The sequence below is a fragment of the Pristis pectinata genome, chromosome 22 (assembly GCF_009764475.1).
Source record: "Pristis pectinata isolate sPriPec2 chromosome 22, sPriPec2.1.pri, whole genome shotgun sequence".
NCBI classification, from domain to species: Eukaryota; Metazoa; Chordata; class Chondrichthyes; order Rhinopristiformes; family Pristidae; genus Pristis; species Pristis pectinata.
Genome location: NC_067426.1, coordinates 35,372,980 through 35,400,758, shown reverse-complemented (window position 1 = coordinate 35,400,758; position 27,779 = coordinate 35,372,980). Strand labels below are relative to the sequence as shown.

At 43.2% G+C, this 27,779-nt stretch overlaps 1 protein-coding gene across 4 annotated transcripts in view; it reads left to right on the top strand.

The window, feature by feature from the left end:
- adgrb2 (adhesion G protein-coupled receptor B2) overlaps positions 1-27,779 on the top strand; it is an 898,475-nt gene that overhangs the window by 546,852 nt on the left and 323,844 nt on the right. The gene's annotated exons all lie outside the window — the stretch shown is intronic.

Here is a 27,779-nt window from a genome sequence, read left to right as displayed (position 1 = left end):
ACCCTTAATCCAGGAAATGAGCAGGTAACACAGCTTTTGGGACTCTGCTTGTTTCACTATCTTGCCATCCTCTATGACGACTACATTTCCTTTTCTTCCCACCACTTGAGCCATGGTGCCAAACTCTCATTCAAACAGGAAGCAAGAACTTTGAACCTGTTAGGGTAAGATCTGAGACTCCTTTAGAACTACCCTCTGGGTCCTTCCTGTCTCTGGCAGTTGCACCCTCCTGTCCATGACCACTAATCACATTTGAGATAATTAACCATGTGACTCCCTCTCAGAACACCTGATAACTTTCTCTCTCCCTAATATCTTGTAATGCCTGAAGCTTGAATAGCAGCTCATTAATATTGAGCTGAAATTCCTCGGGAAGCCAAAGCTCGCTGCAGATGTAGTTGCTGTGAGCCATAATGGGGTCCACCAGTTCCCACATGTGCAGCCACAACACTACAGCTCAACCATCGCTGTTCCATTTAATTAGTTTGGATATAAGATTTTAAACATGAGTTGTGCTAACACCCCTTGATTTAAATCCATCCAATTTAATTAATTAGTTTGAAATTTAATTATTTCAAACTTAGTTGTGTTAATATCTGTGATTAGAAGAGAGACACGAGAGACTGCAGACGTGGATGTTTTTGCTCCTGATTAGTACAGTTTGGAAGCAGTACCCTCTCAACCTCTTTCTCTATTTCCACTCTTTCCTCCTCCATCTGCCTATCAACCCTACTCACACAGATTCACCTATCACTTGCCAGCTTTTGCTCCATCCCTTCCCCTCGCCTCTTTATACTGGTGTCTCCCTCAATATTTTAGTCCAGATGAAGGGTCTTGACCAAAACATCGACTGTCCAGTTACCTCGACAGATGCTGCCTGACCCGCTGAGTTCCTCCAACAGTCTGTTTGCTGCTCCACATTCCAGCATCTGCAGTCTCTTGTGTCTCTACCAATCATCTACCTCCTGTTCTCTGACATCACACTTTGGGACTGAGAACTCAAAAAAGTTGTGACTGGCCCTGTGTCTTTCCACTCCTGCAGACTCCTGCTCTCCGCTTACTGCGCCTATGTATCCCCTTTCCGATTCAGCTCTTCAGACCTCTGCTCTGTGCCTTTGTTCCCACTCTCCACCCATCGGTCTGTGTCTCTCCATTCCTCTCTCTCTGGGCCTCTGTTCAATCTTCTTTCTAACTTTTGAGGGTCTGAATCAGAGTGTTCTGACAAAGGGTCATTTATCTGAAAAGTTAACTCTGTTTCTCTTTCCACAATGGTGTTTGACCTATTGAGTACTCCTGTTATTTTCTGATTGTACTTAAGGATTCCATCATCTGTAGTTATTTGCTTTCCAGTTTGAGATTTTGAATCTTTGCCAAGCTGAAAATGGGTGCAAAATAAGGATTGGAATGATGAAAGCAAGGCCATGAGAGACTCAAAAATCAGAATTTCAAAACTGAGAATTTCTTGGAGGAAAAGCCAATCTAGTTCAGTGAGCACTGACATGATAGGTAAATGGGTTTAAATGGGGACAGCAGAATTTTGGATGAGCACAAGTTGGCATAATGTAGAACATGGCTGGCTGACCAAGAGAACATTAGAATAGTTAAGACAAGAGCTAACAAACACAGGTGTAGATTTTAATTGTAGATTAACTAAAGCAGGGTAAGCATTAGGTAATGTTACAAAAATGGACAGTTCAGTGATAAAGCAGATATGTGGTGAGAACCCAGTTTGGGAGTCAGTCACACAAAAATTCTAAGAGGTCCTGTTCCAGAGAATTCCCAAGGATGGAAATGATAGACAGAGAATCGTGGCTGGCATCAAACACAAAATTCACATTTGTGCTCATTATCTGTCAATAATTCTGAAAAATTATAAAGTTCCAGAAAGGGATATTGGGATAGAATATAGGTGAGAAATTGCAAGGAAGAATAGAGAATAAGTACTTTCGATGAAGTATGAGCTACAGAAGAGGAGGTCGGGTGGGTATCATGGACAAGGTAGGAGAGATTAAGGCAGGAGATAGGATGCAAACTGGAGAAAAATATTATTTCAGGTCAAGGGCAATGAGGAATTTTTTAACATAATTTTATAGGATGTAGATGCTATTGGCAAGGCCGTTCCTAATTGTCCATGCAAGATGATGATGAAACTGCAGTCCTGCAGTATTGTTGAGTAGGAAGTTCCACGATTTAGACCAAACAAAATGAAGAAACAACTATGCATTTCCAAGTGTGATATATACATGATGTGCGACTTGGAGGGAATCTGAGCTTGGTGATGTTCCCATGCATCCACTGCCCTTGTCCTTCTTGGTGTTACAAGTCACAAGTTTGGAAGCTGTTGTCAGAGTAAACTTGGGAGTAATTTACGTGCATTTAGGAGATGATATATACAGAAGTGCTGGTGCACCACTAAGGGAAGGAGTAAATGTTTAGGATGGTGGAAACGGACTGCTTTTTCCTTGATAGTAATGAGTTTCTTGAGTGTTATTGGAGCTGCATTCAACCAGGCATGTGGAAAATATTCCATCACATTCCTAGAATGTCCCTGGCAAATGGTGAAAGGGGTTTGGAGATTTGGGTTAAGTCACTTGCTGGAAGATACCCAGCCACTGTACTGCTTGTCTAATTTACTTATTTTTTTTGCCATCTGGGCATCATTTATTGGCTATCCCTAATTGCTGTTGAGAAACTGATGATGAGCTATCTTCTTGAACTAAGCAAATTCCATTGCATTAGTGATTCATGCCTTGTAGATGGTGGATAGGTTTTGGAATGTCAGGAGATGAGTCAGCTGTTGTAAGATAGCCAGTGACTGATCTGCTCTTCTAGCTACAGTATTTATCTGGATAGTCTAGTTGAGTTTCTGGTCCATGGGGACCCTGATGATGTTGATGGGGATCTCAGTGATAATAATGCCACTGGATATCAAGGGTAACTCTTTCTATCATTGGAGGTGATCATTGCTGGATACACTTAAATAAGCCCATGTGTGTGTGTGGTCTAGGTCTTTCTACAAGTTTGCATGGACTGCTTCAGCTTCTGAGTTGAACAAGAATTGAATATTGTACAATGATCAGAGTACTACTGAAGTTGTTTAGGCTAAGGAATCTGCAGTGATGTCCTGAGACAAAAACAAAAATGCTGTAAAATTGGTATCTAAAAATTCCAAATATTTTGTTTTGTATGGAGTATAACTCCAACAGTTGGAAGATTTCACCTTTGACTTCAATATTGCGTGAGTTTCTTAATGTCACAAACAGAAAATGCCAGAAACACTCAGAAAGTTAGGCAACATCTGTGGGAAGAGAAACAGAGTGAACATTTCAGGTCAAAGATCCTTTGTCAGAAACGGGAAAGAGAGAAGTTTATTTTTAGTTGCAACTAAACATTCCACACAACATCCTGGTGAATCTCTTCCGCACTGTTTCTAATACTACCAGGTCCTTCCTGTAGGGTGGTGACCAGAACTCTGCACAATGATCTAAGTGCAGTGTAAAGTATGTTTTGTACAGCTGAATCCTTGAATTTCTTAGTGCTTCAGCCTATGAAGTCCAGCCCACCAAATGTCTTCTTCACTACCCTACCCTATGTCTCTGTTTTCAGGGAGTTATTGACTTGCACCCCGAGGTCTCTCTGTACATCAACACTCCTAAGGTCTCTACCATTAACTTTATTTATCCTGCCAGCATCTGATGTTCCAAAATATATTACTTCACACTTGTCTGGATGCCCTGAATTTAGTGGCTTTAGCCAAGGTCCCAATCAAAGTACAGATGAACACAAGAAGTAGGAGTAGGCCACCAGCCCCCTCTGTAGGCCTTCAAGCCTGCCCTGCCATTCAATATTATTATGGCTGATCTATGCTGGCCTCAACTCCTCTTCTGTGCCAGTTCCCCATAATCCTAAATTCCTCGATCTTTCAAATATTTATCTATCTCCACCTGAGATATATCTAATGATCTGGTCTCCACCACCCTTGAGGGCAGAGAATTCCAGAGATACACAACCTTCTGAGAGAAGAAATTTCCACTAACCTCAGTTTTAAATGACTGGCTATGTCCCCTTGTTTGTGACTCTCCCACTAGTGAAAACATGTCAACATCTACCCTGTCAAGCCCCTTTAGGATTTTATATGTTTGAGTAAGATCACCCTTCATTCTTCTGAATTCCAAGGAATACAAAACCCAAGCTATAGTCTCTCTTTAGAGGACAACTCTCTCATCCCAGGAATTAGCCTTGTGAGTCTCCTTTGGACTGCCTCCATTGATGCAAAATTTGTCACTGTTTGCCCGAGCTTCCACAGAGAAATGGGTTTCATCATGACTTCATAATATTGGAGGCAAGGAAACATGTATTCCATTTGTCTTGAACTTGGGACATGATCAACACTTGTATTTCAGTGCTTGACATACACCTTGCTGGTTGTTCTTATTACTGCGTCTCCTTGGCAAGCTAGTTCCTCCTCCAGCCCACAGATTTCCCCCATTTTCACCCCCCATCCTTCATGACCTGGATGGATTTTCAACACAGTACTTTTCTTGAAAATGTTAACCAGCCTTGACCCTTGCAAAAGGTAACTAGTTTGCAATTAGGATGCATCTGGATCACTCCTCTTGCTGTTATTCCTGGTTCCTGTGCAACGACATGCTGCACCTATGCATACACGAGAGACTGCAGACACTGTCTCCCAACTCCACCTCCCTCCCACTCCACTACCTGTCACAACCTGTCTGTCAGCTTTCACCCTTCCTCAGTCCATCAATCACCTTGGAGTCCTATCTCACCACTTCCCCTCTTCTCTTTATACCAGCATCTCTACTCTTTGTCCTGATGCAGGGTCTCGACCCAAAACATCGACAATTCCTTTCCTCCCACAGACACTGCTTGACCCATAGAGTTCCTCCAGCAGATTGTTTCATGCTACACCTGCGTCCTTTACCTACACCTAAACCAAACAAGGACCTTGGACAATCATTATAAGATGCCAGTTTATAATGCGGATAAAGGCAATTGGTGGCACGGTGGCACTGCAGGTAGAGCAGTGGTCACAGTTTCAGTGACCCAACCTTGATTTTGACCTGCGTTGCTGAATGTGTGGAGTATGCACTTTCTCCTTGCTACCACATGGGTTTTTTCCCTGTGCCTTATTGTCCTTCGTTAGTCTTTTAGCAGTTGGGAACAGGATAATTAACACCAGGAAAGCTGTTTCATTTTTCCAGACAGTGACGAATGACAGATAAAGTTTGTGGGCTGTGTTTGAATGGTGAAGATGTTCAGGAAGCTAACATTGTTAAGGTTCACCAGTGTTTTATCTAGATTGAACATAAGAGTGTTCAAAGATACTTTGCCCAGATTGGAGAATGCCAGTATAAGTGCATGCGAGGGCTGTGACAGAATGAATTGCCTGCAGTTAAAGCTACACAAATGAAAATGTGCAATATTTTGTTTCCAAAATTGAAAGTTCTTTCAATGGAATGTCACATTTACGTTCAGAACCCCTTCACAATGACTTTAATGAGGGATTATCTTTTCATTTTCTCTCTTTCTAACTGCCCTTATTAATCTAATAGCCAGATGGCTTCATCAGCAGTTTTCCACCACGAGAATTCTGGTCTCATTTTATCAGATATGTTCCCTTTGTCCTATCCACCTCCCCTCCTGCCTTCATTCCTGCAACTTAAAATTACTTATTTTCTCTCTTTCCCAGTTTTGATAAAGAGTCTTTGACCCCAAACATTAGCATAGTCTCTCTTTCCACAGATGCTGCCTGACCTGCTGAGTGTTTCTAGTATTTTCTGTTTTCATATTAGATTTCCAATTGCTTTTTAATTTCCAAAGTGTCCACATGCCAACTTTCCTCCCACGACCAATTTCCCCAAGATCACAAATACCAGCCTTGATCCCAATCCTGATCTCCCCAACCAACAACATGATACCGGTCCTGCTCCCAACACCTCCTCATTCCACAAATGCCACAGAATTACCAGTACCCAATCTGTCCTCACTTCCTCCGAAATGCAGTGCCTTTATGCTCTGCGCTGAAGCCGATTTACTCCTTTCTGCACACACACCCACCCCCACTGATTCCACAGACATGGCCTCCGGAAGGAGTGTCAGTAAGCATATTTTCGATTTTGCCTGTTTACTTGCTCCATCTCTCACACCTATTCAGATGCACAAGAATTTCGACGCAATGGACCACTGAATTTCTGGGCAATTGCATAATAGCAATCAATAGCACAAGGTGACAAAGTGACAAAGTAACTATGCCAGAGTTGAAGCCACTGCAACTGCAATACAATTGCCATGCTCAAGCTTTGGAATTACTTTTCTTGGAGTTTCTCTCTCTGCGTCACAGTATCTTGGCAGAAATTCAGCACAAATTCCAAGTGAGACAATAGCCAAAGTTTCATTGAACTTATGGTAAAGAAGTCCTGAGCAAGTTTACCTCCTTGTACGTGAAGAGCAGAAGGATGACGAGAGTAAAGGTAGGACCGACTAGAGACAAAGGTGGGAAGATGTGCCTGGAAGCTGTGGAAGTGGGTGAGGTTCTTAATGAATACTTCTCTTCAGTATTCACCAAAGAGAGGGGCCTTGATGACACTGAGGACAGTGTTGCTAAGGTTAATGTTCCAGAGCATGTAGATATGAAGAGAGAGGATGTGTTGGAGCTGTTGGAAAATATTAGGACAGACAAGTCCCTGGGGCCTGACGGAATATTCCCCAAGCTGCTCCGCGAGGCGAGGGAGGAGATTGCTGAACCGTTGGCTAGGACCTTTGAGTCCTCATTGTCCACGGGAATGGTACCGGAGGATTGGAGGGTGGCGAATGTTGTCCCCTTATTCAAAAAAGGTAGCAGGAATAGTCTAGGGAATTATAGACCAGTGAGCCTTACGTCTGTGGTGGGCAAGCTGTTGGAAAGGATTCTTAGAGATAGGATCTGTGAGCATTTAGAGAATCATGGACTGATTAAGGACAGCCAGCATGGCTTTGTGAAGGGAAGATCTTGTCTCACAAGCCTGATAGGGTTCTTTGAGGAGGTGACCAGGAAGATTGATGAGGGTAGTGCAGTGGATGTGGTCTACATGGATTTTAGTAAGGCATTTGATAAGGTTCCACATGGTAGACTTCTTCAGAAGGTCAGAGGGCATGGGATCCAGGGAGGCTTGGCCATGTGGATTTAGAATTGGGTTGCCTGTAGAAAGCAGAGGGTTGTGGTGGAGGGAGTGCATTCAGATTGGAGGGCTGTGACTAGCGGTGTCCCACAAGGATTGGTTCTGGGACCTCTACTTTTCATGATATTTATTAATGACTTGGATGAGAGGGTAGAAGGGTGGGTTAGCAAGTTTGCAGACGACACAAAGATAGGTGGTGTTGTGGATAGTGTGGAGGGCTGTCGAAGCTTGCAGAAGGATATTGATAGGATGCAGAGCTGGGCTGAGAAGTGGCAGATGGAGTTCAATCCAGAGAAGTGTGAGGTGGTACACTTTGGAAGGACAAACTCCAAGGCAGAGTACAAAGTTAATGGCAGGATTCTGGGTAGTGTGGAGGATCAGAGGGATCTGGGGGTTCATATCCACAGATCACTGAAAGTTGCCTCACAGGTGGATAGGGTTGTTAAGAAAGCTTATGGGATGTTAGCTTTCATAAGTCATGGGGTCGAGTTTAAGAGCCACAAGGTAATGATGCAGCTCTACAAAACTCTGGTTAGACCACACTTGGAGTACTGTGTCCAGTTCTGGTGGCCTCATTATAGGAAGGATGTGGAAGCATTGGAAAGGGTGCAGAGGAGATTTACCAGGATGCTGCCTGGATTGGAGAGTATGGATTATGAGGAAAGACTAAGGGAGCTAGGGCTCTACTCTTTGGAGAGAAGGAGGATGAGGGGAGACGTGATAGAGGTATACAAGATATTGAGAGGAATAGATAGAGTGGACAGCTAGCACCTGTTTCCCAGGGCACCAATGCTCAATACAAGCGGGCATGGTTTTAAAGTAATGGGTGGGAAGTTCAAGGGAGATATCAGAGGGAGGTTTTTCACCCAGAGAGTGGTTGGTGCATGGAATGCACTGCCTGGGGTAGTGGTGGAGGCAGATATGTTGGTCAAGTTCAAGAGATTGTTAGATAAGCATATGGGGGAATTTAAAATAGGGGGATATGTGGGAGGAAGGGGTTAGATAGTCTTAGGCGAGGTTTAAAGGTCAGCACAACATGGTGGGCTGAGGTGCCTGTATTGTGCTGTACTGTTCTCTGGTTCTATGGAATTCTTGGAAAAGAATCGTCAGCATCATGTAATTGTTGGGTAAGTAGAGAAATATTGGAATGACGGCTAAGGCTGCAGTTTGCATTGGCATGGGAAATGGGTTAAACCAAGTTAGCGCCAGTAAACTTAAACCGGTGTTGGATGAGAGATGATGATGACAACTTTCATACCAGATTTCCTGACTTCAATTTGAACATACCATATTCCAAAAATGATAGGAAGCATTAGTTTCTGTAAATATCTGGCTGTACTTTACATATAAGGTTGGATGCTAATTATACCCAAAGATAACTTTTTATGGCATAAAAACCTGAACCCAAGTATATGGAATATAAATAAAAGCTGAAAATATCTGACATGTGGAGGGTGTTTAAAGACCAATTCACAGAGTGCAGGACAGGGATGTTCCAGTGAGAAAAAAGGACAAGGATGGCAAGGTTAGGGAACCTTGGATATCAAGAGAGGTGGTGAGTTTAGTCAAGAAGAAAAGGGAAGCATAAATAAGTTTAGGAAGCTAAAATCAAATGGAGAATTATAAAGAAGCTAGAAAAGAACTCAAGAAGGGAATTAGGAGAGTCAGGAGGGGCCGTTAAAAGTGCTTGGCAAGTAGGATTAAAGAAAATCCAAAGGCATTCTACACCAACATTAAGATAACGAGGGAGAGAGTAGGACCACTCAAGGACAAAGGAAGGAACATTACTTGGAGGCGGAGGATGTAGGCCAGGTCTATTACACCGTCAGTTACCCGGGTTCAATTCCGCTGCTGTCTGTAAGGAGTTCTTATATTCTCCTCCCGTGTCTGCGAGGGTTTCCTCTGGGTGCTCTGGTTTCCTCCCACATTCCAAAGACATACAGGTGAGGAGCTGTGGGCATGTTACGTTGGCACCAGAAGAGTGGCGACACTTGCGGGCTGCCCTCCAGCACATTCTCAGTTACGCAAAAAGATGCATTTCACTGTGTATTTCGATATACATGTGACTAATAAATAAATAAATATCATATCCCAGATGAGCACTTTGCATCAGTATTTACCAAGGAGAAGGACATGGAGGATAGGGAGATCAGTGTGGAGCGTGCTACTATGCCAGGGCATTTTGAGATAAAGAAGGAGGTAGTGTTGGGTTTCTTCAAGGACATTAAGGTGGATAAGTCCCCAGGGCTAATGTGATACATGCCACGTTATTGAGAGAGGCAAGGGATGAGATTGGTGGGACCTTGACCAAGATCTTTGTGTCTTCTCTAGCCACAGGCGAGGTTCCAGAGGACTGGTGAGTAGTTAATGTTGTTCCATTATTCAGCAAGGGAAATAGAGGTAATCCTGGAAACTAAAGACTGGTGAGTCTCACGTCAGTGGTAGGGAAGCTATTGGAGAGGATTCTTAAGGATAGGACTGATGAGCATTTGGAAAACCATGCCCTAATCAGCGACAGTCAGCATGGCTTTGTGTGGGCTAAGTCATATCTTACTAACTTGATTGGGTTTCTTGAGGAGATGATGAAGGTGATGGATGAAGATAGAGTTGTGGATGTTGTCTACATGGATTTTAGTACGTTATTTGACAAAGTCCTTCATGGTAGGCTGATCCAGAAGATTAAGATGCATGAAATACACTGAATTGGCTGCTTGGATTCAGAATTGGCTTGCTCATAGAAGACAGAGAGTAGTGGTCGATGGGACTTATTCTGGCTGGAGGTCTGTGAGTAGTGGTGCTCCACAGGGATCTGTACTGGGACCTCTGCTGTTTGTGATATACAGCATTTAAATGACCTGGACGAAAGTGTATATGGTTGGGTTATTAAGTCCGCAGACAACACAAGGAGTGTTGGTGTTGTAGATAGCATAGAAGATTGCCAAAGGATATGGGTGCCAAATCATTTTCGGATATGGGTGGTGAAATGGCAGGTTGAGTTTAATCTGGCCAAATGTGGGGTGCTTGTACTTAGGGAGATCAAATATAAAGGGACAGTCCACGGTTGATGGCAAGACCTTTAACAGTGTTGATATACAGAGGGATCTTGGGGTCCAAGTCCATAGCACCCTGAAAGTGGCTGCACGGGTTGATAGGGTAGTGAAGAAGGGGTACGGCATGCTTGCCTTAATTAGTCATGGCATTGAGTTCAAGAGTTGGGAAGTTATGTTGTAACTTTATAAAACTAGTCAGGCCACATCTGGAGTATTGCATTCAATTCTGGTCACCCCCTTATAGGAAGGATGTGGAGGCTTTGGAGAGGGTGCAGAAGAGGTTTACCAGGATGCTGCCTGGATTAGAGGGCATGTGCTATCAGGAGAGGTTGGATAAACTTGGGTTGTTTTCTCTGGAGCGGCAGAAGCTGAGGGGAGACCTGATAGAAGTTTACAAGATTATGAGAGGCATAGATATAGAGTAGACAGGCAGTATCTTAATCCCATGGTCAAAATGTCTAATACTACAGGGCATGCATTTAAGGTGAGAGTGGATAACTTCAAAGGAGATATGCAGGGCAATTGTTTACACAGAAAGCAGTGGGTGCTTGGAATGTGCTGCCAGGGGTGGTGGTGGAGACAAATGTGATAGTGGTGTTTAAGAGGCTCTTTGATAGGCACATGAATGTGCAGAGAATGGAGGGATATAGACATTGAGTAGGCAGAAGGGATTAGTTCAGTTAGGCATTTAATTACTAGTTTAATTAGTTCAGCTCAACATCGTGGGCCAAAGGGCCTGCTCCTGCACCGTACCATCCTATGTTCTACATTTAGCAGGTCAGACAGCATCTGTTGAAAGAAAACCATAATTATCATTTTGGGTTGGTGACGCTTCATCAGTATTTGTCATACCTGTATGGTGCACTATTTAAAGAATGCAGAAACTCTGCTAGAGTGTTGTTGGAACAGTGTTGAAGACCAAAGGTAGAAAGTTCATAGTGGTAGTGGAATGGAGATTAAAGTGATTTGTTTAATGTGAAGCTTATTGAGTGGATAGTTATGGCAAGGAAGCCATGATCCACCTCGTCATTCTGCACTTGCAATCATCTTCCATAATTTTTGTTTCAGACTGAAACATGCACCCTGTTTTTCTCTCCACAGTGCCTTCCTGGCCAACATTTTCTGGGTCTTTTTTTATCTTCTATTTCCCTGTTACATATCGCTTTCAAATACAACATCTCACATTTTCTGCTTGCTTTGCATCCATTCACTAGCCAGTGTCATGGCAATGATCCCTGTGCAATGAACAAGGACTTCCATAGCAGATTTCGGTATTCTTTTGTGACCTTGGATTGATTCTCTTTGAACTTCCTGAAGCTTGAGAAGTGTTGATAGGAGAGATATAATTCTGGAGTTTAATTAATGGATTAATTTACAGAATGACAATATTATTCAGGACCCCACTAATTAAATAGCTTCTGAGAACTCAGTAGTTTGATCAGCGCAGCAACTGTAACTTAATGAACATACAGAATTTAAGTCAGAGTGTAGCATGGTATTAGGTTGTCTCCTGATCTTAGTTGACATTGGGGATGGTGCAATAACAAACTTACAAAGAACTGTACAATTTCTATTGAACTTGATTAGTTGTAGAATTTAGTGAGTTTATAGATCTTTAAATATGTTTGCCTAGAATTGGTTCCTCCAATGAATCATTTCGTATGTGGCACACAAATAACTCTTAAGTTGCAGACTTACTGTAAAAAAAAATCACCCAAGACTAAGGAACTTGGACTTAAGATAGAAAGGTCTTTCCTTTGCATGATGCCCCAGTGCAAAACACACAAAAGAAAGTGGTTATGGTCAAGACAGAAGAGAGACTGCAGGTGCTGGAAATCTGAGGCAACACACACAGGTGCTGGAGGAACTCAATGGGTCAGGCAGCATCAATGGAGGGAAATGGACAGTCAACGTTTCGGGTCCAGACCCTTCATCTGGACTGAAAGAGAAAGGACAGATAGCCAGTATAAAAAGGTGGAGGAAAGGGGTGGAGCAAGAGCTGGCTGATGATAGGTGGATCCAGGTGAGGAGGTGGTCGGCAGATGGGGGAGGGAGGAGAATGGGAATGATGTCATAAGCTGGGAGGTGATAGGTGGAAGTGCTGAAGAAGATGGAATCTGATAGGAGAGGACGGTGGAGCCTGGAGTAAAGGGAGGGAGGTGGGGAGGGGAACCAGTGGGAGGAGTGTGTGGGTGATGGACAGATGGAGAGGGTGGGATGGGGAAAGAGATAGGGTGATGGAAGCCAATTGGATCATGTTCATGCCGTCGGGTTGGAGACTGCCCAGGCGGAATATGAGGTGCTGTTCTTTTGTCACCTCTGTGTCAGTGTCTATTTCATTGGCAAGGATTCCCCACCCCCCCACTGATGACCCCTTCTCCCACCTCAAGCCCTCTTCCTCTTCTCAAACACCCTCCTCTGGCCTTCTGCCCTCTCTGGATCTTTTCATCTTTAACGGTCTTTAACTCAAAACGTTGACTGTCCATTTCCCTCCATCGATGCTGCCTGACCCATTGAGTTCCTCCAGTGCCTGTGTGTGTTGCCTCAGATTTCCAGCACCTGCAGTCTCTCTTCTGTCTTGACCATAACCTGTCTTGATCACTGGGGCATCATGCAAAGGAAAGACCTTTCTATTTGAAGTCCAAGTGCCTTAGTCTTGGGTGATATTAATTTTTTACAGTAATTCTGCAATTTAAGAGTTATTTGTGTGCCACATACATCCATATTCCTCCTGGGCAGTCTCCAACCTGATGGCATGAACATTGAATTCTCAAACATCTGGTAACTGCTTCTCTTTTCCCCCTTTTTTTCCCTTTCCCTTTCCTCCTGATCCAACTGGTCCCCATCAACCTATCTTTTTCCGTCACCCCTCCCCCAAACCTCTCCATCTGCCCATCACCCACACATTCCTCCCACGGGTTCCCCTCCCTACCTCCCTCCCTTTATTCCATGCTCCACCGTCCTCTCCTATCAGATTCCAACTTCTTCAGCCCTTTGTTATTTCCACCTATCACCTCCCGGCTTTTGACATTATTCCTATTCTCCCACCTCACTTATCTGCCTATCACCCCCCCCCCCCCCCCCAACTCAGCTGGATCCACCTATCACCTGCCAACTCTTGCTCCACCCCTTCCCTCCACCTACTTACACTGGATATCTCCCCTTTCTTTCCAGGCCAGATGAAGGGTCTTGACCTGAAACGTCGACCATCCATTTCCCTCCGTGGATGCTGAGCTCCTCCAGCGCCTTTGTGTGTTGCTTCAGATTTGGTCAAGACTGGGCCAGACCTGGGAAATTGTAGGAAAGAAAGGGCAGAGATCAGGGACAGCATCATACAGCACAGAAACAGGCCCTTCAGCCATGTCCATGCTGACCATCTATCTCATACCATTTCCTAGCACCAAGGTCGTGGACTGGAAAAAAGAAGGGTTAAGGTGACACTAACCTGTCAGTGGTGATAGGGCCTGTAGTCATTCGCTGGGGGTGAGGAATCAGTAAACTGCAATCACCAGTCGGAGAAGATTGATGATTTGAGACCTATGAAGGTGTCTTGAATCAGATGATTCATGTCTTCTGCAGGGATTTGGTTGAGTCTTTGTGTGGGGCAAGTCATATCTCACAAATTTGTTAGAGCTTTTTTGAGGAGGTGATGAAGATGATTGATGATGGTCGGGCAGTGGATGCTGTGTACATGGACTTCAGTAAAGTCTTTGACAAGGTCCTTCATGGTAGGCTGACCCAGAAGATTAAGGTACATCAGATCTTTGGAGACTCGGTAGATTGGATTCAAAATTGGCTTGGCCATAGAAGACAGAGGGTAGTTGTGGAGGACTGTTATTCTGACTGGAGGTTTATGACCAGTAATGTTCTGCATGGATCAGCGCTGGGACCTCTGTTGTGTGTGATATTTGTGACTGATTTGGATGAAAATGTAGGTGGGCTGATTAGTAAAAAAATTGGCAGAGTTGTGGATAGTGAGGAAGTTTGTCAAAGGATTCAGCAGGATATAGACCAGGGAATGTTGGCAGAAAGATGGCAGATGGAGATTAATCCAGACAAGTGTGAGGTATTGCACTTTGGGAGGTTAAACATACGAGGAAAGCATACAGTAAATGGCAGGACCCTTTGGAGCATTGATGTACAGAGGGATCTTGGGGTGCAAGTCCATAGCTCCCGGAAAGTGGCAACACTAACAGATAGGATGGTAAAGAAGGCATACAACATACTTATCTTCATCGGTTCGGGTGCTAAGTATAAGAATCATGCTGCAACTCTCTAAAACTATAAAATGTTCGGCTATATTTGGAGTATTGAGTGTAGTTCTGATCATTGCACTACATGAAGGATATGGAGGTTTTTGAGAGGGTGCAGAAGAGGTTCGTCAAGATGCTGCCTGGATTAGAGAGTATTATCTCTAGGGAGAGGTCAGCACAGGTCAGCACAGCCGTCATGGGCTGAAGGACCTGTTCCTGTGCTGGTCTGTTCAATATTCTTTGGAACCTGCACAGAAAGGCTGCCTGTAAATTACACAGCAGCAGAGCAAGCAGCACTAACACCCAACATACTTTGGAATAATGTACTTAATTTTTATCGGCTCAGAGGCTTGGATGCTGGTAAATTCTGCTGTGGTGGGCCGGTGCTGCGCAACACAATAGTGCACTTCCATTGGCACAGCTGAGCTTCTTGGCCAGGGAGTCTTACCATAGGTACATTAAATCTAGTGGCAGTAGCTTAAACTGATGAGCTCCAATAATTAATAATTAATTTATACCAGCTATTTAAACAGTCAGAGATCCGCTTATATGTTATGAATATAACACATTTGTATGCCTTATAATTTTGTATCAAAATGTCTTTTGCAGCCCCATTTATCAGAATTGCAAATAGCCACATCCTTATTTACAATGACATCCTGTGTCTTCTAGCATGGTGTATTCACGTTCTGCATTTGATAGCACATTATTGTACAGTCAGACCTTGTGTTCATCCAAGGGAAAGTAATTGCTATTTTAATTTGGTAGCACTAAACTGATAATTTGAGACTGTATTACATTGCAAAATTAAGTGCAATTCTGGCCACCCAATTACTGGAAGGATATGGAGGCTTTGGAAAGGGTCCATATCCTTCACCAGGGTGCTGCCTGGATTAGATGGTATAAGACCATAAGATAGTGGAGCAGAATTAGGCCATTCAGCCCATCAAGTCTGCTCCACAATTCAATCATTGCTGATTTTTTTTTCAACCCTATTCTCCCACCTTCTCCCCGTAACCCCGTAATGAGCCATAAGGAGAGGTTGGACAAACTTGGGTTGTTTTCTCTGGAGTATTGGAGGCTGAGAGGAGACCTGATTGAAGTTTATAAAATTATGATAGAATAGACAGTCAGAATCTTTTTCCCAGGGTAGAAATGTCAAATACTAGAAGATTTGCATTTAAGTTGAAAGGGAGAAAGTTTAAAGGAGATTTGAGGGGCAAGTTTTTCATACAGAGAATGGTGGGTGCCTGGAACGGGCTGCCAGGAGTGGTGGTGGAAGCAGATGTGATAGTGGTGCTGAAGAGACTTTTTGATAGACACAAAAATATGCAGGGAATGGAGGGATATGGATCATATGCATGCAGAAGAGATTTAGTTTAATTTGGCATCGTGTTTGGCACAGACATCAAAGGTCAAAGGGCCTGTTCCTGTGCTGTACTGTTCTATGTTCTATTTCTGCTACTGCATCCATTAATAAAACACAAATGAAGTAACAAGCTTTTAAATAGAAAGCATGACAAATAGAAAAGAGGAAAGCCCTGCAATTATATTGCACCTTTCACATGCCCTTTGGGATTCTACCAAATACTTTAAAAGAAAAAATATTTTCTGCAAGTATAGTCTTTGTTGTAATGGAGGGAAAATGTGGTCAATTTGTGCACTGCAGCAAGGTGATCATGATCTGTTTCAGTGATGGAGAGAGAATAAATATTGCCCTGGATACCAGGAATAACACACTTACTCTTCTTCAAACTAGTGCCATGGGATTATTTTCATATTAGAAAATGAATCATATCTTCAGTCCTGAAGAAGGGTCCTGACCTGAAATGTTGACTGCCTGCTTTTCTCCACGGATGCTGCCTGGCACGCTGAGTTCCTCCAGCATCATGGTGTTTTTCATCATATATTGGTTCAATGTTTCATCTCTGGCAATGCAGAGCACCCTGAGTCCATAACATTCACAATCATTCTTTTATGCATTGAGGCACAGCTGACACCCAGATTGGGGAACAGTGAAAGAAGTTGAAAGAGAGAAAACGTGAGCTGAGTATGTAAATCAGATTAAGGAGGAAAGTGCAGAACAGAAATGGAGAATAAAATGGAAACAGAGATGAAGAGTCAGAGCGAAACAAGTAGAAAATAGAAAATCAGAGAAAAGCAAGAGCTCAATCATTCTGGAAAATGTGCACTAAAATAGAGATGAGATTTGTTGAGGTTCACGTAGAACACAGAACAGTACAGCACAAACCTCCAGTCAGAATGACGCCTCTCCACCACAACTCTCTGTCCAATATAGCCAAGCCAATTTTGAATTCAATCTACCAAGTGCCATGGATGTACTGGATCAGCCTGCCCCTGAAGGATCTTGTTAAAAGCTTTACTGAAGTCCATCTATACAACATCCACTGCCCTGCCCTCATCAATCATTTTTGTCACCTCCTCAAAAAACGCAATCAAGTTTGTAAGACCTGACCTCCCCTGCACAAAGATATGGTGCATATCCCAAGTATATCCATGCTTTTCTAGATGCAAATAGATCCTATCCCTGAAAATCTTCGCCAATAATTTCCCTACCACTGATGTAAGGCTCACGCGCCTACAATTTCCTAGTTTGTCTGCATTGTCCTTCTTAAACAACATTCGCAACTCTTCAGTCCTCCGGGACCTCACCTGTGGCTAGAGAGGATATAAAGATCTTCATCAAAGCCTCAGCAATCTCCTCTCTTGCCTTTCTTAATAACCTGAGGTAGATCCCATCAGGGCCTGGGGACTTATCCACCTTAAGGTTCTTCAAAAGCTCCTCCTTCTTGATTTCAACGTGCCCTGGAATATCAGCATATCCCTCCCTGATCTCACTATCCTCCATGACCTTGTCCTTGGTGTATACAAATGAGACATACTTGCTTAGTATTCCACCCACTTCCTCTGGCTCCAGGCATTAATTCCCTCCTTTATCCTTGTGTGATCTCCCTGTTATCCTCTTGTTTTTAATGTGTGCTTAAAATGCCTTGGGATTCTCTTTGACCCTACTAGTCAAAGATATTTCATGACCCCTTTTAGCTCTCCTGATTCCTTGTTTAAGTTCTCTCTTACTTCCTTTATATTCCTCAAAGGTCCTGTCTGATTTCAGGTTCCTAAACTTTACATATACTTCCCTCTTCTTTTCAACTAAATTGGCAGCATCTGTTGCATCCAAGGTTCCTGATCCTTGCCATCCTTGTCTCTCTTCCTCACAGGAAGATGTTGGTACTGAATTCTGACCAGCTGGTCTTTAAACGACTCCCACGTCCCAGATGTGGACCCCCAATCCCAGATGCTGCTCTCAATCTACTCTCCCCAGCTCCTGCCTAATACTGTTGTAATTAGCCTTTACCCATTTTAACACTCCTTCCTGAGTTCTCATCTTATCCTTATTTGTAACTATGCTAAAACTTACAGAATTAAAAGTTACTGTCCCCAAAATATTCTCCCACTGAAACACCAATCTCCTGGCTAGGTTCACTTCCCAACACAAAGTCAAGTATGGTTGGACTATCTCCATACAATAGAGGAGATCAGGGTGGGACTGAGGTGGTGAATTAAAATGGGAGGCAACTGGAAGCTCAGGGTCATTCATTCAAACTGAGTGCAACTGCTCCACAAAGCAATCACTCAGTCTGTGTCTGGTTTCTCCAATATAGTGGAGGCCACATTGTAAATACTAAATGCAGTACACTAGATTGGAAGAAGTGCAGCTGAATCGCTGCTTCCTCTGGATAGAATGTTTCAGTATCTGTATGGTGAGAAAGGAGGAGGTAAAAAGAAGTTGCAGAGGAAAGTGCCAAATGACTGGGAGTGGTAGGCAGGGACAGAAGACCGAACCACGGAATCACGAAGGGAGCAATTCCTACCAATACTGAAAGGAGAGGGGAGGGGAATATTTACCTAGTGGTGGAATCTGTTGGAGCTGGCGGAAATGGTGAAGGATGATACGTTGAATACAGAGACTGGTTGGGTGGAAGGTAAAACCATGGGAAGCCTGTTCTTGTTCTGTCCAGGGAAGAAGGGATGAGAGCAGAAGTGCAGGAAATAGATAAGATGCAATCAATGTCTCTGTCTGTTATGGTAGAGGGGAAGCCACGGTTGAGAAAGAAGGAAGACATTAGTGCGTCATTGGACCAAATGCAACAGAGACAGAGGAACTGAGAAAATTGAATGGAGTCCTTATCGGAGGTAGGGTAAAAAGAAGTATAATCAAAGTGGTGTGTGAGTCTGTGGGCTTGTAGTGGAAGTTGGCAGTTAGCCTATCCCTCGTATTGGAGATGGAGAGATCCTGGAAGGAAAGGGAGAGTCAAAGATGGACCATTTGAAGCTGAGAACAAACTGGAAATTGGCTGCAAAAGTAATGAAATTTTTGAGCCTGCATTGGTGGAAGACGGAGCACCAATGCAGTTGTCACTGCATCAGATAGTGTTGAGGGAGTGGGCCCAAGTAGGACTGAAATAAAGCAACAAACAATCTGCTGGAAGAACTCAGCGAGTCGAGCAGCATCTGTGGGGGGTGGGGGGGGTGGAATGAATTGTTGACGTTTTGGGTTGAAACACTGCATCAGGAAAAAGAGTTGAGAGGGGCGATGGCCAGTATAAAAGGAGAAGGAGGAGTGGTGAGACAGATGTCAGAAGTGACTGATGGACTGAGGACGGGTGAAAGATGATGGACAGGTCGCACCAGGTAGGGGAGGGAAGGGGGTTTAGAGTTGGAAGACAGTGACAGGTGGATGATAGATGGAGGCAAACAGAGGGAGAAAAAAATGAGAGACAGATGGAGCAAGGTGGGAGAGGGAAGGGTGCAGGTTGGAGCCAGCTGCTGGAAGGTGATAAGCAGGAACACAAAGAGCTACCAGTTCTGGAACTTGATCAGTGCTGGTCAGAGCTGAGGACTGAAATAAAAACTTTTCCACATATCTCACAGAAAGACAGGTATCTTCTCCGATCTGGAGGAATTGACTGGAGTTGAAGGAGAAGCTGTTTAATGCAAGGACAAGTTTGGCCAAATGAATGAGCGTGTTTGTGGAGGGGAACTGATTGGGCCTCTGTTCATATTTGCACTGTCATCTGAGCGTGGGCCATGTAGAGAGTATGAAATGCAGGAGGAAACCATAGACCTGCACGTTTTAAAGGAATATTTAATTACTTGTGAGTTTGTTGAGGATTAAGTTGGAAGAGAATTAGTTCTGCTCAACTGAGCTGACTTTTGGAGTTGCCAGAATATGATGGTTTGAATCGCATTATTGACATGAAGGCTCAATCCTTTGACAGCAATGTGTGTGGTTTAGTAATGATCCTGCTTGGCTATCACCTCACCAGGAGTGGGAGACGTCCCAAAGGCGTTTGCCTGAGTCTTTGCCTGAGAAAATCTAAATATGTATCTTTAATATTAATTAGCATTATCATTGTCCAATCCAACCAGATACAAACTGGAGATCACCACTTACCAGTAACTGGCATGGACCAGGCACTTAATTCCTGCACTGCAAAAGTCACACAGACTTCCATCATCTGCAAGTCACCTATGGCTGTAACAGAAGCAAGCTACTTGCTTCTATGAATTCAGCTCCAAAGATATTTTAGAATTATTTTTACTTGCACCTGAGGCATTGTAGAAGCATGAAGTAATTCAAAACAGCAGTACCTATGAATGGAATGCCAGTTTCTACAAAAAACATTCATCTCTGCCTACCATTGACCAGTGACTGCAAAGATACCATCAACAATGTGCGAACGCTTCCTCAGAGTTCTCCATAAAATCTCAACCTCTACCACCTAGAAGGTCAAGAACTCCAAAGTGTACCTTTGCTGTTCATCCATGGCTCCTTATCTGCAATACTGAAGCTACTTACCTCACTATGGGCATTGTAGTTGGTTTGGAAGGAAGTTGTGCAGCATCACTATCAGAAATTAAGAAAGATCAATATGTCAGTGGTAGGGAAATTATTGGAGAAGATTCCTAGAGATAGGATTTACTCACATTGGGAAAAGCATAGACTAATGAGGGATAGTCAGTATGGCTTTGCATGGGGGAGGTCATGTCTTACAAATTTGAGTGAGGTTTTTGAAGAAGTGAGGAACATGATTGATGGGAGGAGGGCTGTGGATATGGTCTACATGGACTTGAGTAAAGCATTTGACAAAGTCCCTCAGGGTAGGCTGATCCAGAAGATTAAGGCACATGGGATCCACAGTCACTTGATAGATTGGATTCAAAATTGGCTTGGCCATAGAAAACAGAAGGTGGTGCTAGAGGGGTGTTATTTTGACAGGAGATCTGTGACCAGTGGTGTTCTGCAGGGATCAGTACTGACACCTCTGTTTGTGGTAGATGTAAGTGACTTGGACAAAAGTGTAGATGGACTGATTGGTAAGTTTACAAGTAACACAAAAATTGGTGGAGTTGTAGATAGCAAAAAAGGATGTCAAAGGACATATCAGTTGCAGATATTGGCAGAGAAATAATAGAGCTTAATCAGGGCTAGTGTGAGGTTTTGCATTTGTCAGTTGTAAGGGGAATGTACACAGTAATATTCAAAAAGTGCTGGAAGAACTCAGCAGGTCAAGCAGCATCCATGGAAGGAAATAAACAGTTGACATTTCGGGCCAAGATCCTTAATAAGGACTGGAAAGGAAGAGGGCAGAAGCCAGAATAAGAAGGCAGGGGAGGGGGAGGAGCACATGCAGACAGGGGATAGGTGAGTTCAGGTGATAGCTGAGTCTGGGTCATGGGGGAAGATGGGTCGGTGGGGGAGGGGGAGAAGATGTTGTAATAAGCTGAGAGATGATAGATGGAAGAGGCAAAGTGCTGAAGAATAAGGAATCGGTAGGAGAAGGCAGTGGACCATGGAATAAAGGATAGAGGAGGGGAGGAGAAGAGATGGGCAGGTCATCAATGCGGGGGAAGAGAACCATAGGGATAAGGGAAGACAAAGGAGTTGGGGGGGGTGGGGTGGGGGGGGTGGGGGGGGAAGAAAAAGAAGGGGTGGAGTTACCAGAAGATTTCTCTATCAACGTTGAGGCTGTCAGATTGGAGACTCCCAAGGCGGAATTTCAGATGTTTTTCCTCCAACCTGCACCTGGCCTCAACATGGCAGTAGAGGATGCCGTGGACAGACATGTCAGTGTGGGAATGGGATGTGGAATTGAAGTGGGTGGCCACTGGGAGGTCCTGGTTGTTGTGGGTTTGTTGAGCACCTTTGCTCTGTATGCTTCTTGGATTATAGAGTATTACCTGTAAGGAGAGGTTGCACAGACTTGGATTGTTTTCTCTGGAGTGTTGGAGGCTGAGTGGAGACCTGATAGGAGTTTATAAAATTTTGAGAGGCACAGATAGGGTAGGTAGTCAGAGTCTTTTTCCCAGGGTGGAAATACTAGAGGACGTGCATTTAAGGTGAGGGGGGAAAGTTTAGAGGGATTTAGGAGGCAAGATTTTTACACAGAAAGTGGTAGGTGTCTGGAATGTGCTACGAGGGGCGGTGGTGAAAGCTGGTAAAGTAATAAAGTTTAAGAGGCATTTAGACAGGCACATGAACATGCAGCGAATGGGTGGATATAGACCATGAGCAGGTAGTTGGGATTAGTTTGGATTCGCATCATGGTCAGCACAAATATCATGGGTCTGTTCCTGTGCTGCACTGTTCTATATTCTATGACCCCTCTGTTTGTGACCTCCTGCACTGTTACAATGGGACAAGCTTGAAGTACAACACATCTTCCCTTTGGGCATGTTGTGGCCTTCTAGACATAATATCCAATTCTCTAACTTGAGAGAACATCCTGTCTATATAAGAGCTATTTCTGCTTGCCATCTTATTTTTCCTTTCTGTGTACAGTCTGGCCTGCAGGACACATTTATGTATGCCAGAACCACGTCAACTGCAAATTACATAGCCAGAGTATCTTATCCTATCTACCACGCGTTCACTATATCAGACAAATTTGCTTGGTTTCACCCACATTTTACTGTTACCCAGACTAACTTATTTCTCTTCCTCAGGTTAGATGAAGGGTCCTTCATCTGAAACATTAATAGTTTCTCTTTTCACAGAAGTTGCCTGACACGATTAGTTTTTCCAGCATTTTGTTTTTTTCTTTCTTATCCTACATGTTTAACCTTCGTTAACCCTTGTCTGCTGGGCAGGTCTCACCGCTTACCAATAACAACTCATTACACAGACCTGGAGCTTAATGTGCTGATAAACTGTCCCCACTGAGCTATTTTGACTTATCAGAGATACCCCTTTTGTTCTACACATCCTTTCCCCATCTTCTCCCCTACTAAAATCTAACTTGTAACTCTTTCCCAGTTCTGACAAAGGGTCACAGACCTGAGACACTGACTGTTTCTCTTTCCACAAATGCTACCTGGCCTGCTGAGTTTTTCCAGCATTTTTTGTTTTTGTTACATCCTAATATGTATGGGCAAGCCAAATGGTGGTTATATGAAGATTGTCATCACTAGTGTACACACAGCAAACTTCAGGAATGTGTGCACCCCACATGCACTGAATATTGTGATTTGGGAAGTAAACTGAGGCAAAGTTATAATGTTGTGTTCAGATGGGCAGGTACGGTAGTGCGTGGGCAGGCACGGTAGTGTAACGGTAAGTGTAATGCTTTAACAGCACCAGCGACCCAGCCACTGGAGTTTGTGCGTTCTTCCCGTGTCTGCGTGGGTTTCTTCCGGGTGCTCCAGTTTCCACTCACATTCCAGGAAGTTGTGGGCATGCTATGTTGGCGTCGGAAGCGTGGCAATACTTGTGGGCTGCCTCCAGGACACTCTACACAAAAAGATGTATTTCACTGTGTGTTGTGATGTACATGTGACGAATAAAGATAAGAAAGATGTGATCAAATGGGAGCATGTGGTGCATAAAGCAATTTACATTAGGCCAGATAATCAGAGAGTGAAAGAAGAATGGAGCCAAAGAGTCAGAGGGTAACAATAGATCCAGAATATCAGAGAATCAGCAGAATTTGTAATTCAAAAACAGACAAACCAATCAAAGAACCAACTAAAACAGATAGTGTCACACTGTCTTTGCTTTTAATTAAATATAGAATTAGTTCAAAGTAAGTAGAATTTCAGTTGTTAGTTCTCAATTAAACTATGACCTCCAGCAATTGATGATCTTCATATTGTGTGTAATTTATTACAATTAATATGAAAAGTCTCCTGACCCTAATACTAAGTTACAAAGGATTTTCATTATTAAGTTCTTTTTATCAAAGCATAGCTCTCGAGTTGAATTTGAATAATGACCAGATGTAAAGAGCAGAACTAGGTTACAGTGGGGAATAGATTAGACCTGGAGTTGGAAAATACCGTGAATCTGTATCCACCTTCTGAACTGATCAATAGATTTCTCAATATTAAGAGAATCACGGATTATGGGCCGGTACAGATGAGCAGGTGATTTTATTGAACAGCAGAGGGTGGGGCACAGTACTGCTGCTAGTAGAGCTGTTGCTTCACAGCTCCAGCAAATCTGGGTTCAGTCATCATCTCTGCTGCTGTCTGTGTATAGTTTGTGTGTTTTCCTTGTGATCATCTGATTTCTCCCGCCCTGGTTTCCTCCCACATCCCAAAGATGTGAGGCTTTTGTTGCAATTGTACAGCGTGTTAGTGAAGCCTCAGCTGGAACACTGCATGCTGTTTTGGTCCCCTTACCTAAAAAAAGTATATTGTAACATGGGAGGCAGAGAAAGGAGATTCACCAGGCTAATTCCTGGGATGAGAGAGTTGTTCTACCAAGAGAAACTAAATAGTTTATCCTGATGAAGGGTCCTGAAAGGTTCATCAGTCCTGATGAAGGGTCTCGACCTGAAACGTCGACTGTTTATTTCCCTCCATAGATGCTGCCTGACCTGCTGAGTTCCTCCAGCACTTTTTGTGTTTGCTGCTAAATAGTTTAGGCCTGTATTCCTCAGAGTTTAGAAGAATGAGTGGTGACTTATTCAAACATATAAGATCGTAAGGGGGCTTGCCAGGGTAAACGTGAGGATGTTTTCACTAATGGGAGATTCTCAGACAAGAGGACATAACTACAAGATAAGGAGACAGTCATTTAAAACTGAGATACTTCAAAATCTCTTCTTGCAGAAAATGGTGAATCTCTGGGATTGTCTGTCCCAGTGAGTAATGAAAGTTGGATTATTCGAAATGGAGGTGGATAAATATTTGATAGTTCTTGGAACGGTGGGGAATGGAGAAATGGCACAGAAGAGGAGTTGGAGCCAGCATAGATCAGCCATGATCTATTAAATTGTGGGGTAGGCTTGAAGGGCCTGGTGGCTGACTCCTGCTCCTATTTTCTTGTGTATTCTTGTGAGTTTCTTGTAAATTATTAGATTAATTGACCATTGTACTTTCCCCCTGGTGTGTAGGTGACTGGTCAACTCTGGGTGTAGTTGATGGAAATGTAGAGAGAATTTAAAAAATATTAATTTAGGGTGAGTATAAATGGGTACTTGATGTTGGCATGGACTCTGTGGGCCGAAGGGCCCCTTTCTGTGCTGTGTGACTCCATGTATGACTCTATTATCAGGTGTAAGAGACCAAATGGTCTTCCATGCTTTTATTTCTTACAATCCCCAAAATTATTTTTTAAGGATTATAGTAATTTGAAAGGTATATAAGAATTGAAGCTAAAAGTTAGATTTTTTTCATATTTCTGAGTAACATTTTTAACATTTCCATGTTCTTGATCATCGGCACTGCAAAAAATCTTAAAGAGCTGTGGAAAACAAAACTGAATGGTCATTTTAACCTTTAATGTTGCAACTCTAGGATTTCCTTCAATATGCCACCAGATAAACTTGGCAAAAATTATAAGTTTATATGAAAAGAATTATCAGTCTAATTTCATCTTTAGGAGGTTTGGGTCTTGTGGTCTTGGGTTCTGCCAGGAGTTTCCATTTTCTATCCCCTGGTTAATTAAAAGGAACTCTGATCCATCTCCTCCTTTGAGATGGTCTTTGAGAAAATGAACTCTAAGGAGTGGTATAAAGATTTCAGCATTGCTGAGGTGCAGAGTTTTCTGGTAATTTCAGTTTTAAACTTGGTTATTGTATAGATGACACAATTGGCTTTAAAGGGGGAAAATATCACCCGGTAGTCACTTCTGATTGATATCGCATGACCTCTCTGGTGAGAAAGTGTGTCAGTTCATTAGTAATAATGGTTGTAATGTTTTACATAGCTAAACAGTTTGAGGGCTCTCATGCTCTAGGCTTGTATCAAGGATGAAAGTTGCTCCTGCTATTACAGCTCATACACATTATACAGCAAGATGAGCTTGTAACCATTGCTAAATGGGAATAAGAGTCAAGTAAACTCATTCTTATTAACAATGTCTAAGTCAGAGTCCCAGCACATCACAGCCCCTGTAGAAAGTGAAATGATATCCTTTAAATTCTGCATTTGTTTTCATGGTCACCTGTGCTAACCCTGGTGAAGGACTGGCTGAAAAACACACACAAGATCTAAGCTTCAGTACGCATTTAAATATAAGGAAAATTATCTTTAAGACAATATTTTTCCACATTTATTTTCCATGAAGAAGAGTGGTAGTTGAATTAACAGATGGCAACAAAGTTGAGAAACACTTCTTCTCCCAATGTCCTTCACTTGGCCAGATGACACTACAATAGGTGGTGACATAGACATTGAAGAGGGTTATCAGGAATTACAGCGGGATCTTGATCAGCTGGAAAAGTGGGCTGAGGAATGGCAAATGGAGTTTAATTCAGACAATTGTGATGTTGCATTTTGGGAAGACAAGTGAGGGTAGGGCTTTCACAGTGAACAGGAGGGCCTTGCAGAGTGTTGTAGAACAGAGGGACCCAGGAGTAAAGTACACGGTTCCCTGAAAGTGGCATCACAGATAGACAGGGTGGTGAAGAAAGCTTTTGGCATGCTGGCCTGGTACGTTAATTGGTCACTGTAAATTGCCACTGGTGTGTTAGGTAAGTGCTAGAATCTGGGGAAAGTTGATGAGAATGTGGGGCGAATAAAAATGAGATTAATGTAGGATTAGTTAAATGATTGGTAGGCCATCGGGCCTGTTTCTGTGCTGCTTGTGTCGAGGATTCTTTGATTCTGTAAGGAGAGCTATCTTTGCTGGGTTCTTGAGAGCTTCAATGTTGATCTTCTTGCAGTAATGCTTTAATGTTAACACTTTTTTAGTTTTTTAGCGTTTGCAGTTAACGCTGATGTTATAAGACATGTCCTGATAACACCTCAGAGATTGCCTCACTTTATCACCAGCTACCACCTTCTTCCTTTTCCTCTTTCTCTTCCTTTACATCCTCCTCCTTCAGCAGCAAAGGCTTGTGCCCTCATGGTCAGAGATTGTGCAGCAGAATCTGAGGTCATTTCTGAAGTAACCTTCAGAGCACCTCTGAGTGAATAATTCTAAAAGCTTGCTGTGAATGTTGTTCATGATAAGGACCTTTTGCTGGTGGTCACACACAATCTGTATGTTTGAGAAGTGTTAACCTTTCAGACTGATGAAATGTTCTGGGTTGACATTGCAGCTTTAAAACTATGTCTGCATTGTCCTTCGTGCCCTTCAGGAATTGCAGTCTGAGAAGTCTGTGTGCCCATGCTGCCTGGTGTTTTCTTTTCATGGAGAAGGAAATTAATTCCTCTTGCTTGAATAGTGAATATTTCTGGTATCTTATGCACAAGATATACTGCAAACTGCAAAGTAAGGCAAATATCAACTGCTACCATTTAGGTGTGCTAGTCAAAGTAGGAATAGCAGCATAGTTAGGATGAATATGTGACTTCAGCACTGGTGCAGGAGGGAGGGTTTTAGATTCCTGGGACAATGAAACTGGTTCTGGGGGAGGTGGGACCAGTACAAACCAGATGGTCTACACCTGGCCAGGTCCTAGGGGGATTGTTTGCTGGTGCTGTTGGGGAGGGTTTAAACTAATATGGCAGGGGGATGGGAATCCATGCAGAAAGACAGAGGGAAGCAATGTAGAGACCAGAGCAAAAGTTAGAAAAGAGAAACGTAAGAGTGCAGTACAGAAAAGACAAACACAAAGGACATAAAGGTTACTGGATTCTAAAAGGACAATGAGTGTAAGGGCGCTTTATCTGAATGCCCGTAGTATTCAAAACAAGGTCAGTGAACTTGTGGCACAAATCAGTACAAAGAGGTGTGATTTAGTGACCATTACAGGAATATAGTTGCAGGGTGACGGAAGGTTAAGCAGGAAGGTAAGGGAGGTGGGGTAGCGCTCTTAATTAAGAAT